This window comes from Lichenostomus cassidix, chromosome 19, assembly GCF_008360975.1.
Source record: "Lichenostomus cassidix isolate B80296 chromosome 19, HeHo_3.0, whole genome shotgun sequence".
Taxonomy (NCBI): domain Eukaryota; kingdom Metazoa; phylum Chordata; class Aves; order Passeriformes; family Meliphagidae; genus Lichenostomus; species Lichenostomus cassidix.
The window spans coordinates 2,267,795-2,280,931 of NC_139499.1; the positions used below are offsets into that span (position 1 = coordinate 2,267,795).

Consider the following 13,137-nt stretch of genomic DNA (forward strand, 5'->3'; position numbering starts at 1 on the left):
AGAGTTAAAAGGCTTTGCTGAAAGAGTATCCAGGGAGGAAAAAGACCCCTGGATGTGACAAATTGCTGGGACAGGACCTGTGGGGTTGGCCAAAAAGGGTTTGAACAACAACCTGCTAAGGAGGAAAAGCCAAAAGCTGGTCAGAAGCAGGAGGGGAAGGAATTTTGGCTGCTGGGTGCTCAGCCAGCACAGCTCAGACAGACAGGGCCAGGCTGGGAGGGCAGGGGAGCTTTGCAGTCCTGTTCATTCTGGAGGAGATGGGAAAGGAGGCAGAAACAAAGATGAACAGTGAATTTTCATAATGAAAACAGCTTCCCACTGCAGCCCCAGAGAGCCCTGCAAAACAGACCTACTCAGTTATTAGGAAAGCACCTGGGGACTGGAGGTGTGTGAGTGAAATGACAACTCCTGTTGATGGTACAGCATCAGGCAGGATGAGCAAAACCTGAGCTGGGGCAATAGTTGCTCAAAAAGCTCACCAAATCCAGTGTCTGAGGGATAAAGAGCTGAGTTTCAGTGCCAAATCCTGCCCAGGAGGAAACAGCCCATGGTGTCCCTCCCAAATACTGAGCTCTGGACAAGGCTGTGCTCTCCAGGAAGGAATCCCTGGGGGGATATGAAGGCTGCTCTGGAAATATCCACTCCAAGTTCAGCACAGCCATGGGGAAAATACAGAGTGAGAGGTTTGTCAGAGAAATAGAGAATAAAACTGCTGTTGTGTGGATCCACTGTGCACCTGCAGGATGAATAAATTCCTGCTCTGAGCACTCGGGAAGGGAGAGAACAGAAGGAGGAAGGGTGAGATAGAGCTTGGACTGAGCCAGGGAGTGAGTTCTGCCCAAAAATAGATCACCACGTCAGGGCCCTTCAGTCTGGCAAAGAGGTGCTTGAAAGGGATGGAGGAGACACTTGGTAAAGCAGAGTTTTGTCACATCCTCAGCACCACAGAGCAAAGGGAATATAGAACAAACACTTGCTGCTTCTCCCAGCACCAGACCCAAGAGGTACCCGAGGAAATTACCAAGAAATCGTTTCAAAGAAAGAAAGAAAAAGGCAGGGGAAGTATTTTTGCAAATAGTGCCCAATTATGCTGTTGAATTTTTCCTGGAAAACATCAAGTGCTCAAAAGAGGAATAAAATAATGCATTGAGAGTGACAGACAGCCTTCAGCTCAGGAAGTTTGCAGGAGGGATTGAGAGAAGTTGGGGAGCTGGAGCAGGAATGGGCTGCACTTCTCCTCCTCCAGGAGATGAGAGGAAAGAGGAATTTGTCCTCATTGTGTAGAGAGAGTCCCAAAAACGGAGCTCCAACCCCCTGAGCCTGTGTGGCTTTTTTCCTACTGCCAGAGAAGCAAATATTTCCTGCTGGAGCAGCTGGACACTCAGAACTGCAAGGCAAGTTCCAGCAATTTTATGTGGATCACAGTTTGGACATCAAGTGTTTAACTAATGGTCACGAAACAGCCCAGTGAATCACCACCTGTGACCTGTGCTTTGCCCAGAGCAGCTTCTCTTCATCATCCACACTATTAAACCAGCTAATCTCCTCTCCCAAATCCTGTAGGGAGAGCCTGACTGAGGCAAGGCATCACCAATAAGAAATAGTTTTTTTTAAGGGATGTCCATGGGCTTGCTTTGGGTGGTGGCTGGAGGAGGTGGCAGGGAGGGAACAGGGAAAATTCCCATTTTGACAGATTCCAGAGGGAGTTCTGTCAGGCCAAGAGCCTGCTGAGCTCTACAAACATCAGTGCAAAGGAGGTTTCACAGCACAGCTCTGCTCTCCAGCCCTGCTGGGAGCTGTAGGATCAGGGAAGACCTGCTCAGGATTAGGGACTTCCAGCTCAGGATCAGGGAAAGAGAATAACTGCTCAGGATCAGGGAATACCGGCTCTGTGCTCCCATCAGAGGTCCCTCTCCCACCCTGCCACTGGTTTTTATAAATTATTTTTGTGTTTTTATAAGTTGTTCTAGCGGTTTTTTATAATTTATTTTGGTGTTTTCTCTCCTGAAGCACGTGAGAACACACCAAGGGGGTACCCACAGGGGACAGTCCTTGGGACAAACACAGGGACATAGGGAACATTGTGTTTCCATTATGTTGGAAAATATACCAGTTTAAAAAATTTGTATAACTTTAGTCAAAAGGGTTCTGTTTGTCTTTACCTCAGGAAAAGGAATTTTAGGTTTCTCTCCAGGCCATTGTTCTACCAGGTGAGGTCTGATGAACTCAACATATCAACAGACTGGAGGAACCCAAAGCTAAAGAGCTCCCAGCAGAACATCAGCAGCCAGCAGTGGCTATCTACAAACAGCTACCCCAGAGCACCTCCAGCAGGGCTGAAGATAACTGGCCTGGGAGGAACTGATAGGAAAACTGAAGAATGAAAAATCTAATTAACATCAGAGGAGAGGAGATTCAGATCCAATGGGGAACTGAATACTGGGGGTTTGCTCAGCTCTGGCCCAATGAACACTGACCCAACACATTTCTGTGTGTTTTCACTGTATAAAATATCTGAAGAATCTAGTAAATCCATGTATCATGGAATGATTCTCTCTGCACAGCCAGGCTGTGTGTGGATGAGATGATTTCTGTGGTACATCCTGGCCAGAACAACATCCTGGCCAGATAATAAAGTAATGCCTTGACTCTCTAACATTAAAAATCTTGTTGGAGGGTTTTTGTTTTTCCTGCAGTTTTGGTGACAACCAGATTGCCAAGGCTTCTCTGGAATCCCAGAATCCCAGACTGCTTTGGGTTGGAAAAGCCCATCCCATTCCACTCCCCCCCAGCAGTGACAATTGTCACCCAACCCTGGCACTCCCTGGAGCACTTTGGGAGGCTCAGCTCTGATCCAGAGCAAGACCCACTGGGTGTTTAATACCTGCCATGGGGCCAAGACAGGGTCACTGTTCCCAAAGGGATCAGCAGCATTGTCCAAGGTTTCCCAATGCCTCTGGCTGCTCCCAACCTCTCCAGAGCTGAAATGGTTTTCTTAAGCATTAAATGAGACCCCAGGTGGAGCCCCTGCTGCCTTCTGTGCCAAAACAGGAATAAACCCTCATCACCTCATCATCCTCCCTCTCACACAGTCCAGCTGGGCTGGAAAGAGCTGGGACAGCATTTTCCACAGATCCATCTCCCTCTTGTATCCCAGGGAAAGCCCCGATCTTCTACAGCTTGCATTCCAGGAGGGAATAGGATATTTATCAAACACCCCAAAGAGAGCACTGCTGCTTCAGTCAGGTCACAGGGCAGAACTGCACCTTCAGGCTGTGGCACAACCTAATGGGGAAAAGAATCCATCCACTCTTCCAGCTTGTTTTTTTATGGATGAAGATTATCCAAGCTGCCTGAATCTCCTTTCCCTCTGTTAACCATCAGGACCTTGAAGCAGCTGTGGGCTCCATGTTTTGGGGGCAGTGGGGCTCCTGCTATGCCAGGGTGCAGCTGAGGGGATTCTGCCCCACCAGGCTTTGCTCGGGATTCTTTGAGGCCAGGATGGGTTGGGATTAATCCCACTGCTGTTATTTGCATTACAACAGCTCTGGGATTGGCAGCTTTTGTTCCAGACAGTGGGGTTTGCACAGGAACTCACTGAGAGGAATTGACCAAAGCAGGTGCCAGGGGACAGTGCCATCCCACAGCTCCGTGTGCCAGCAGGATAACACGTGGGACAGTCACACAGTCACACTCCTGTCCCTCACCAGGACAGAGGAACTTTGCCCTCCCCAGGAGCCACCAGCTGGGAATCGATCCCTCCCCATGCTGACACTTCTCCAGAGGGTCAGGGAATGATCCTGTCCCTCTGCCCAGCCCTGGAGGCACCTCTGCAGTGCTGTGTGCAGCTCTGGATCCTCAGCCCAGCAGGCACAGGGAGCTCCTGCAGCAGAGCCAGCAAGGCTGGCAGGATGAGGAGAGCCTGGAGCATCTCTGTGCCCAGCAAAGGCTGAGGGAGCTGGGGCTGTTCAGCCTCCAGAGGAGCCCAGCTGAGAGGAACCTCAGCCCTGGCTGTCCCTGGCTGCAGGCAGCTCAGAGCAGGGCCAGGCTCTGCTCCCTGGGCCAGCAGTGACACCAGAGGGACAGGCAGGGACTGAGCCCAGGGAGTTCCCTGGACAGGAGGCAGAACTTCTTCCCTGGGCAGGACTGAGCCCTGAGCAGAGAGCAGGGAGGGGCTGCAGTGTCCCTGAGCAGGGATATTGCAGAGCCACATGGACACAATGCTGTGCCCTGGGCTCTGGGATGGCCCTGCCTGGGCAGGGAGGTGACACCAGTGACCCTCTGGGGTCCCACAGCCTGATCCATCCTGGGATTCCGAGATTCTGTGACATTCTCCTGCAGTCTCCTCCTGTCTGCAGCCAGCCCACGTGTCAGGGGGGCTGCAGATCATTCCAAGCCACAAACAGCCCCGGGGCAGCCTGGCCAGGTGACTCCTCTACAACAGCTCCAGCTCCATGGCAGCTCCTTGTTCTTAAGAACCAGCAGCTTTCTTGTGCTTAACCCCTGGGACACCTTTGCTCTTCCCGAGTTAATCCCTTCCCAGCTCCATCAGCTGCTTTGCCACAGTGGATTTACGAGGGAGTGAAAATAAAACCACACTCTAAAATCAGTTCCTGCTTCATTTGCAGCTCGGGGGGTGCCAGACCCTTCCTGCCTCTGCTCCTGCAGCAGAGCCTCCAGGAGAAACCTTTCCAAAATCAGCAGGGGCCTCCTGCCAGCTCCCTGTAAAACATCAGCAGCTCCTGAGGGTTTATTAATCCCCTCTGAAACAGTGCCTGAGGCTCCCAAAGTGCTCGGGCTGCTCCCAAACTGCAGTCCAGGATTTGGCTGGGGCCAAGAGCAACCTGGATATCCAGGGTGAAACCTGCACCACCCTGGGCAGCATCTGAACAGGACTTTCTTGCAAATCTGCTCTCAAGGATCCCCAGGGCTTCCAACACAATTTGGTTTAACTCTGTTTAAAGTCTCTGGCAGACAATTGATTTCTGGCAGTCTCTGGGTGAACCATGGGAAACAAGGTTTGCATTGTCTGCACAGCCTCTCACCTCCTGCCATTCAAATGGGGTTTAAATAATGCACTGAGTGTGGCTGCTGTTCCAAAGGCTAAAACATGCCCTGAAGGAGGGGGAAAAAAGGATAAAACCATCGAGGAAGACAACAGCATGGCATGAGGTGGATGAACCTGCTCGGAGAGACCACCTGAGCCCAGCTAAGCACTCAGCTGACCACTGTGGATGAGGATGATGAGGATGAGCCATCCCTGCAGCTCCATGTCTGGATGATGCCATTCCCTGGCTGTGACTGTGCCATCCCCAGGGTGACACACCGTGTTGTGTTTGTCCCTCCAACATTCCACTGAGTAACCGTGCAACTCCGCTCAGCTGCTGCATTTTTACCATTTCAGACTCCTGTCGACTGCTTTCCATTTATCAGACTAATTCCAACTGCAGTCCCCTGCCAGAGATGGAGAATGGGCTTGACAAACATCACTTGCTCGCTCTAAATAGAAGAATGTATTAGATTCTAGCAGCTCGAAGTAGTAAATTTAGGTTTTATCTCTGTCAGATCCACACTGGTCCCTGGCTGCTCCAGACACCCTGCTGGGCTCCTTTTGTTTAAAGGTGACTGGCAGAGGAAGAGCAGAAATGAGAGCTCTGCCTTGAGTGCCTGTGCTCTTTCCACTCTACAGAGTCAAGGAAGTAGGAAAGGTTATTGCCTTAAAAGGTTATTGCCAATAAAAATAGAATTATTTTTCTGCCTCTTCCTCAGGAACTCAGCTCTTGTTTGGAGCAGGAGAATCTCAGCTGGTTGGAGATGGACAGGCAGGGCAAGATGGAGCAAAAGACCTGGTGGGACCTTTAAATTCAGGTTTTTGTGCCCAGCTGGGGTTATCTGTAGCTCCTCATGGGGCTGTGGAGGAGCTTGGGGAAGGAAAGGGCTCTGGGACTGCTCAGAACTCATCCCACAGAGCATTCCTGCAGGATGTTGGGATTCTCCCTCACCTGCTCAGGGCCTGCTGCTCCTCAGGCAGGGTTCAAATTCACCTTTCCACCTGCACCAGCCTCAGGATAGGATGCACATCTGGATAGGGATCCAGGGTGGGGAGAGACAAGCTGGGCTCTACTCACCATTCCTGGGTGAACAGAGAGGGGGAAAAATACCTTCTCATCCCCACAAAGAGGAGTTCAAACTCAGTGATCTCCCTTTAGAGCAGAAACCCTGGTGCAGATCACCTTTTGGGGAGTGCTAGATTCCAGGTGAGCAATTCCCTGCCCTGCCTGCCAATCCTTCCAACACCTTCTGTCACTGGGGTTCAGGAATTACCAAAACCCAACCCTCTGAGCTTCATTGCAGAGCACAAAGCACCGGATCACACTGACTGCCGAGCTCAAAAAACATCCCCTCACCCCCCTTCTTCATCCCAGCGTTCCCAGAAGGAAATGGAAAAGGCAAACCTGGGCGCCCAGCCCTTCCCCTGGCAGCGCTGCTCCCTTCCCTGCTCAGGCATCCAGCGGGACACAAATCCAGGGCTGGGCAGCACAGGAGGCTCGGGGAGGAGCTGGGAGATGCCACTGGAGCTCCATCCTCCCGCTGGGATCTGCTCCCAGCCTCTCTGCCTGGATCCCGGGCTCTGCTGTGTCTCCAGGCTGCTCTTGGGAGCGCTGGAGATGCGAAGGGCTGGGCCTGGGAACGATCCATCCGTGCCAGGACGCGTTCCCTGAGAGTCAGCAGAACTTTTCAGCCCTTCATTTCATTCTATTATTTCTGCTGATGGCACTATAAATAATTACTCCCCACCCCTCCGCGTGTGCTTGAGCTGCTTCGCTGAGAAAAAGATGCACATTTTGTTCGCCTTTCAACACCCTGCTCGTGTTCTGGGGAGGTTTGCAATCCCTCCAGCTCTGCAGGGTGGAGGGAACAGGTTCCAGGGGCTCCAGGCAAGGAGAGTTTGCCTGCAGCTCCGCTCAGCCCTGAGGAACAGAGGTTTTAACTTTCAGGCACTTTCAGCTTGCCTCGCCAGGTAGTTTTGTTCCCTGCGAGCTGGGAACAATGGAGCCTTTATCCCACCTCTGGGTCACAGGGGACAGGCTCCTTGCTCGTGTCACCGAAGTCACAGATGGCTAAAGCGCTCCCGAGGGGATGGGAACTGCTGAGGAAAGCTGGGAAAGACAATAACCCTCAAGCCCCGGGGTGCTCGGCATCCTTTTGCCCTGCGCTCTGGGAGTTGAGCACGGAGCTGTGCTGCGGATTTCCCTCTGCCCTGCCATCCCTGCTTTTCCTCGCGGGCTCTGCGCCTCCTCCTCTCCAAGTTTCCTTCCTTCCACTGCTCGAGGCGAAGTGTTTTGCATCCCACAAACCCGCTGATCCCTGCAGGTGCTCCTGCTCAGGTGCTCACTCTCCAATTCCAATTCCCTACCCAATTCCAACTGCCCCGTCCCGTCTCTCCCTCACTGGGCAAATACCAGCAGTGAGGGGGAAAAACCCCATTTTCCTGACCCAGCTGTGCAGTCCTGTGGGCTTTGGGCCGTGCTGAGTTCCCAGGATTCCCTCCCCAAGCCCTGGAGATGAAGGCGAGGCAGAGTTTTTTCCCGGTGGATTAAGAAAAGTGATGTTTTTTCTCTGTTTTTTCTCTGTGCTAACGCCTCGACACGCAGAACACAAACAGCTTCTCTCCTGATTTCCTGAGAGGTGACCACCACCGAGCGCTTCTCAAGGAGATTAGTGGCTGCTTTTCCAATCCCATTTCAAGCCTCGGGGAGGCTGCTATTTGTCAAAAGTGTTATTAACCTGCGATAGGCACCGGGATAAATGTTTGCTGGCACAGCCTCTTTCCCTCCCGGATGCATGCAGGAGAGGCTCCCAGGGACCCAACCTCACCTGGGACTCGGCTGGAAAGAGCCAAACTGGCTCTCACTGAGGTCAGGGCACCTTAAAGACTCACCCACCCGAGACGGGGATGAAGGAACAACAAGCTATGATTTAAAGAAAAAGCCACGTTGCGTGGAGATGTAAACAGAGGGATGACTGGGTTAAGAGGAGAGGAAAATCACTGGCTGAGCGGGGCAGCTCGCAGTTAAATGTTCTCTGGGCGCAGGGCTCCTGCTGAAGGGTGATTTATGAGCCCGGCTGAGCCTGGGGTGGGTGACAGCGCCGAGGACAGGAGACTCCGGCGCGCAAACACCGCTGTCGCTCCCAAAAACCCGGGATTCGCTCGGCGAGGCTCCCCAGAACTGCTCTGCATTGCGAGTGCAATGCGCATGGAAGGATGTGGCAAAACTCCGCTAACCTGCGAGAGCGGGCGGACCGAGCGGGGCTGAGCGGCGCGGCGGGAGCGCGGCGGGGACAACTTCTGTCGCGATTCACGGGCCGCGCAGCCCAACCGCGCTCCTGCCGATCCCAGCAGCGAGCGGGGCAAAGCCCCAGCTCCGGGTCATGCACTCGGTGGCTGGAAAGGGAAGGAGGGGAGAGGGAAGGCGGCGGAGGTGGCAGGACGGGCAGCCCCAGCCCCAGGTGCGCGCTGGGAGGATTCCTGCCGGCCCCGCGTCAGCCGCAGCCGCGCGTTACACTTTCTCCCCGGCGGAGGAAAACACACGGGGAAAAGCAGGGGGGATGCTGGCAGCTGCCAGGCGGGAGAGGGGAGAAGCCGTGCCCGCAGCCCCGTCCCTCCCGCGTACCTCCTGCCGCCGCCGCCGCCGGAGCTGCTGTCCCCATCCATGCCGTGCCGGAGCGCCCGAGCTGTCCTGGGGAAGCTGCCGCGACTTGGGAATACAGAATATGGTACAAGCTTTAATTAAAAGAGTCTGAAGGCTCTCTCCTGCTCGCTCGTCCTTTTTTTTGCAGTACCGGATCGGATTTAAAGGGCTAGAACCCCAATTTGGCACTGCTGCTGCCCCCGGAGCGCCGCGCTGCCGCCCGGGCCTGCCAGTGCCAGCAGTCTCCTGCCACCCGTCGGGGGCATCCTGGCAGCCCGGCAGGACCCGGAGCTGCTCGGTGCCACCGACAGCAAACTGGAAATCAAGGCTTCCTCCAGCGGGGTGGCGAGAGGGGATCCCACTGGAGGCAGGGTGGGCGAGGGCAGCCCGAGCGCTCCGCAGGAAAGTTGGTGTTCTACCAGGGCTCCGGAGAATTGGGAGGAGGAGGAGGATCGTGTCCCTCTGTCCTGGTGATGCCACCACCCTGTGGCAGTGCCCAAAGGCGTTGCCCGGCCAGTGCCAGCTCTGGGTGGAGCGGGGTTGTTGGGAAGGGCTGCGTCAGCCTGGGTGGTGGGGAAGGGGAAGGGGAAGGGGAAGGGGAAGGGGAAGGGGCAGGTCTGCGTCACCCCAGTGTGACGGGACAGAGGGGAAGGGCTGCGTCACCCCAGCTCAGCTCTGCACACCGGGGTCCTCGGCCTCCTGCCCGCATCCCGTGAGCAGGGAAGCAATTCCATTTGGATTTGGAGGCCACTTGCCCGTGCCAAGGCAGTGGGGAGACGACCTGGCGCTGGCGGCGTGCGAGTGACGCTGATCCCTCCTTCGGCTCCAGGTGCCTCTCCAGATCTCCATGAGAACACCCATCTGCAGCAGGCTGGGCTCTCAGAGCCCCTCGGGCTGCTCAGCAGGGCAGGGATGGCCAAGGACATGGTGTCAACTTTCCCAAAGAAGGGGCAGAAGGGATGAAGAGCAGGGTTTCCATGGAGCCTTCCTTGGTCCAGATTTTGAGCTGGAACGAGGAAAACCAAGGGAAACATGGAGCACATCTTTCTTCTTTATCTTCTTCCTTTCCCCCGTTTGACCCCAAAATGTCCCCTCCTTGCCTGGGGACATCCCACTCTGGATGTCCAATCAATCCATGCTGTGCTCCCCGGGCTGACCCTGTGTTCTGGCTTCCTCTCCCCTCTTTAATTACACCCAGGGTTGGGTGCCAAGAGGAAAAGCTGCTTCAAATTCCATGCTGCAGCCCAGCTCCAAGCGGCTGGGATAATTAGCAGGGTATTAATGAACCAGAAGATTCCCACCGTGGAGGGAGGATGGGTGGGGAGGGAGGGGAAGCACAATTTGGGCCTGGTTGGGAAAGCTGCATTGGAGTCTGTGCCTCCATCCTTCAGTCCAAGGCTCTGAGCCACCATCAGTGCAGGAGAAGATGCTCCCAGACAGATCCACAGAGCACAATCCAAGGGTTTTGCTTGGCTGGAGGCCATGCTGGGAGCAGAACAGCTCCATCTCCCAGCCACAGCCTGTGGACATCCATCTGGCTCTGGGGATGGAGAGGAAGCTGCTTTGGAGCCTCCTTTTCTCCCCAGGTCCTGGGTGATGTTGGGTTTGTGGCACCATCACCCTCTGCCAGGGTTGCTGCTGCTGGCTGGAGGGTGTCACCCCAAACACTTCTCTGTGAATCCCCCAAAAACTGTGGGAACAGCACAATCTCCCTCCAAAATCAATCTGATAACAGCATTGATACGATTTCCCTCAGTTTAATCACCAGCTGAAAATTCCTGGGTAAGGCATCGCCTGGCAGAGCCTGGTGGGAATGTGTTTCCCTAAATCCTGAGGGGCAGCAGGCAGGGGTGCAATTCCAGCAAAACCTCAGAGGCTCCAGCCCGAGCTGCTGCCATCTCGTGTGTCTCTCCAAGGCATGTGGATGTTGTTCCTTTAATTATTAATCCTTGCATTGACGTAATCAAATGTGCCCAAGCTCTTAACGGATGCCTCGATGTAAGAAAAGAAATGAAGAATAAATTTCTTCTCCTCCCTTAAAACTTGCCTCAATCCCATGACCAATTTTATTGCCGTTCTGCTCTAATTTTAAATATAACGAGAAACATTAAGGTTTTCAATTAAAAGATCCCTTCCTTCAGATATTGGAACATAGCCTGAAGTGCAGACCACGTGTGATATTTTTCATTGGGATGGTGTGGGCTAAAGCTGATTCCCAGATCAAACACAGTCAGGCTCAGGCTTGCAGTTGGCCAGGCTGGAGAGGCTGAGCTGTTCCACTCTGGCAAGATCCTCTGCCTTGTTTGTGTTTTTAGCTGAATCCTCGTGTTTCCGAATGGATCTTTGCATTTATTCCTTTCCTTTTGGTCAGCCTGGAAGTCTGTGGTGAGGAGCAAATGAACCTTGTGATGCCACCCTGGAATCGTGGAATTTTTGGCTTTTGGATGTGAAATATTTGGTTTTTTCCCCGTCCTTTAATATGAGATGATCAGTGGCCACACCACAGGAGATCCTCCTTGTGCAGTGAGCTCAAACCTCAGCTTGATGCCACCCTGGAATCTCAGCTTTTTTGGCTTTAGACTGTGAAATATCCACGTCTCCCCTTTTCTTTAGAATGAGCTGATCCACAGCCACATCCCAGGAGATCTTCTTGTGCCACGAGCTTGTTTGAAATTTCATTTGAAATTACAATTTCAGTTCGTTAGACACCATTAACGTGAAGTTGGGTTCACAGAAGGTTTTCTCATGTGTTCTTTTCCACAGACCCTAAATTTTGTCCTCCAACCTCGATCCTGCAGGTGACCCCATGTGGTCCTCCAGGTCTCCTGGAGGGTTTGCAGCTGGGCAGATGTGCAGTGCTGGGCTTCAGTCAGTGTTTGCAGAGTTTGAATGACCGAGGTGCCAGCTGGGCTTGCAGGGCTGCAGCATTTCTCCCTCGGGGCTGTTGGAGTTCATTTCACTCCTGGAGGGATTTTGCACTCCTGACTGAAGTGGCAGCCCTGGCTTCATTGGCCCTGAGGGTGTTCAAGGATCCTTTCCCAGGGAAACAGCAGGTTTGTGCAGATGAGATGGAAAGACAGAGACATCCCAGAACACTTTCAGGAGCTGAACCAGAGATTGGATCACCCCTGGGATGATCCAATCTGCCCTGCCCTCCACCTGCCCTGCCCAGAGCCCCAAAATTCTGCTTCTCCTGCACGAGGCATCTCCTGGTGACAGCTACACCTTCCTTCTCTGGGCTCTGGGGCACAGGCAGGGCTGGGAAGGGCCTGGAGCATCCACAGGGCAGTGGGATGGCAAAACTACACAAACTCACCCATCAGGTGCAGAGCTGGGTGAGATCTTGGCCAAAACCCACAGCAAGCTGCTGCTGCTGAATTCCTTGTCCAGCCCAGGCTGTGAGGCTGCTTGGAAAGCCAGGAATGGCCAAGCTCACAGCAGAGCTGAGATTTCCACCCTTGAGCCAGAGTGTTAACTTTTGTCATCCCTGAGCCAAAGAATGTTAACTTTTTTCACCCCCAACCCCAGGAGTGTTAACTTTTGTCATCCCTGAGCCAAAGAGTATTAACTTTTGTCATCCCTGAGCCAAAGAATGTCAACTTTTGTCATTCCTGACTCCAGGAGTGTTAACTTTTGCCATTTCTGAGCTCAAGAATGTTAACTTTTGCCATCCCTGAGCCAAAGAATGTTAACTTTTGCCATCCCTGAGCCCAAGAATATTAACTTTTGTCACCCCTACCCCCAGGAGGGGTTAACTTTTGTCATTCCTGAGCCAAAGAGTATTAACTTTTGTCATCCCTGAGCCCAGCAATGTTAACTTTTGTCACCCCTAAACCCAGCAGTGTTACCTTTTGCCAACCCTGACCCCAGGATTGTTAACATCTCTCATCCCTGAGCCAAGGAATGTTAACTTTCTCCATTCCCGCAGGTTTTGATGTGTCAGGATGCATCTTGTCTCTCTCCATCAGGATTTTTGGATGCTCAACCACCTCTCTTGCTTTGCTTTTGGGGTTAGAAGAGCCCCTTGCTGCTTCCCTCATTCCCCCAGCCCAGAGCAGAGGGTTTCACAAATCTGAATTCATTCATTCCTGATGCCCAGGGGGGTTTCTGTGATAACCCTTCTGTGCTGCCTGGAACTCAGAGGATGTGCTCTGGGCACACAGTGGCCTCTGCAAGTGCAAAACCGTGTCAGGCCAAGGAAATTGCCGGGTGCAGCCGTAATTAATCACCCAAATTACAGCCCTTTAATAAAGATAAAAAGCAGAGAGAATAAAACAGGCTGCAGACCTGTGGGGAGGGGGTTGGGAATCGGAAGGCAAAGCTTTGAAAGCGTTGTTTGCTTGCACCAAGTGTCCCAGGGGGATTGTTTTGGGGAACTTCAAAAGGAAATTTGGAAACAAACAAAAAACTGGTTGAATATAGGGGAGCTGATAATCACAAATTA

The 13,137-nt window shown here is 53.1% G+C and overlaps 1 protein-coding gene across 2 annotated transcripts in view; it reads right to left on the bottom strand.

Moving 5' to 3' along the window:
* Positions 1-9,207, bottom strand: part of CALN1 (calneuron 1) — a 142,034-nt gene extending 132,827 nt beyond the window's left edge. Inside the window, exon 1 of one of the 2 annotated variants that reach the window (XM_085078058.1) lies at positions 8,676-9,207. The gene's annotated coding sequence lies outside the window, so the exon portion shown is untranslated. Of the gene's footprint in view, positions 1-6,455; positions 6,611-8,675 lie in introns of those variants that run through there. The other variant, XM_085078059.1, reaches the window with a different exon arrangement.
* Positions 9,208-13,137: the final 3,930 nt, after the last annotated feature.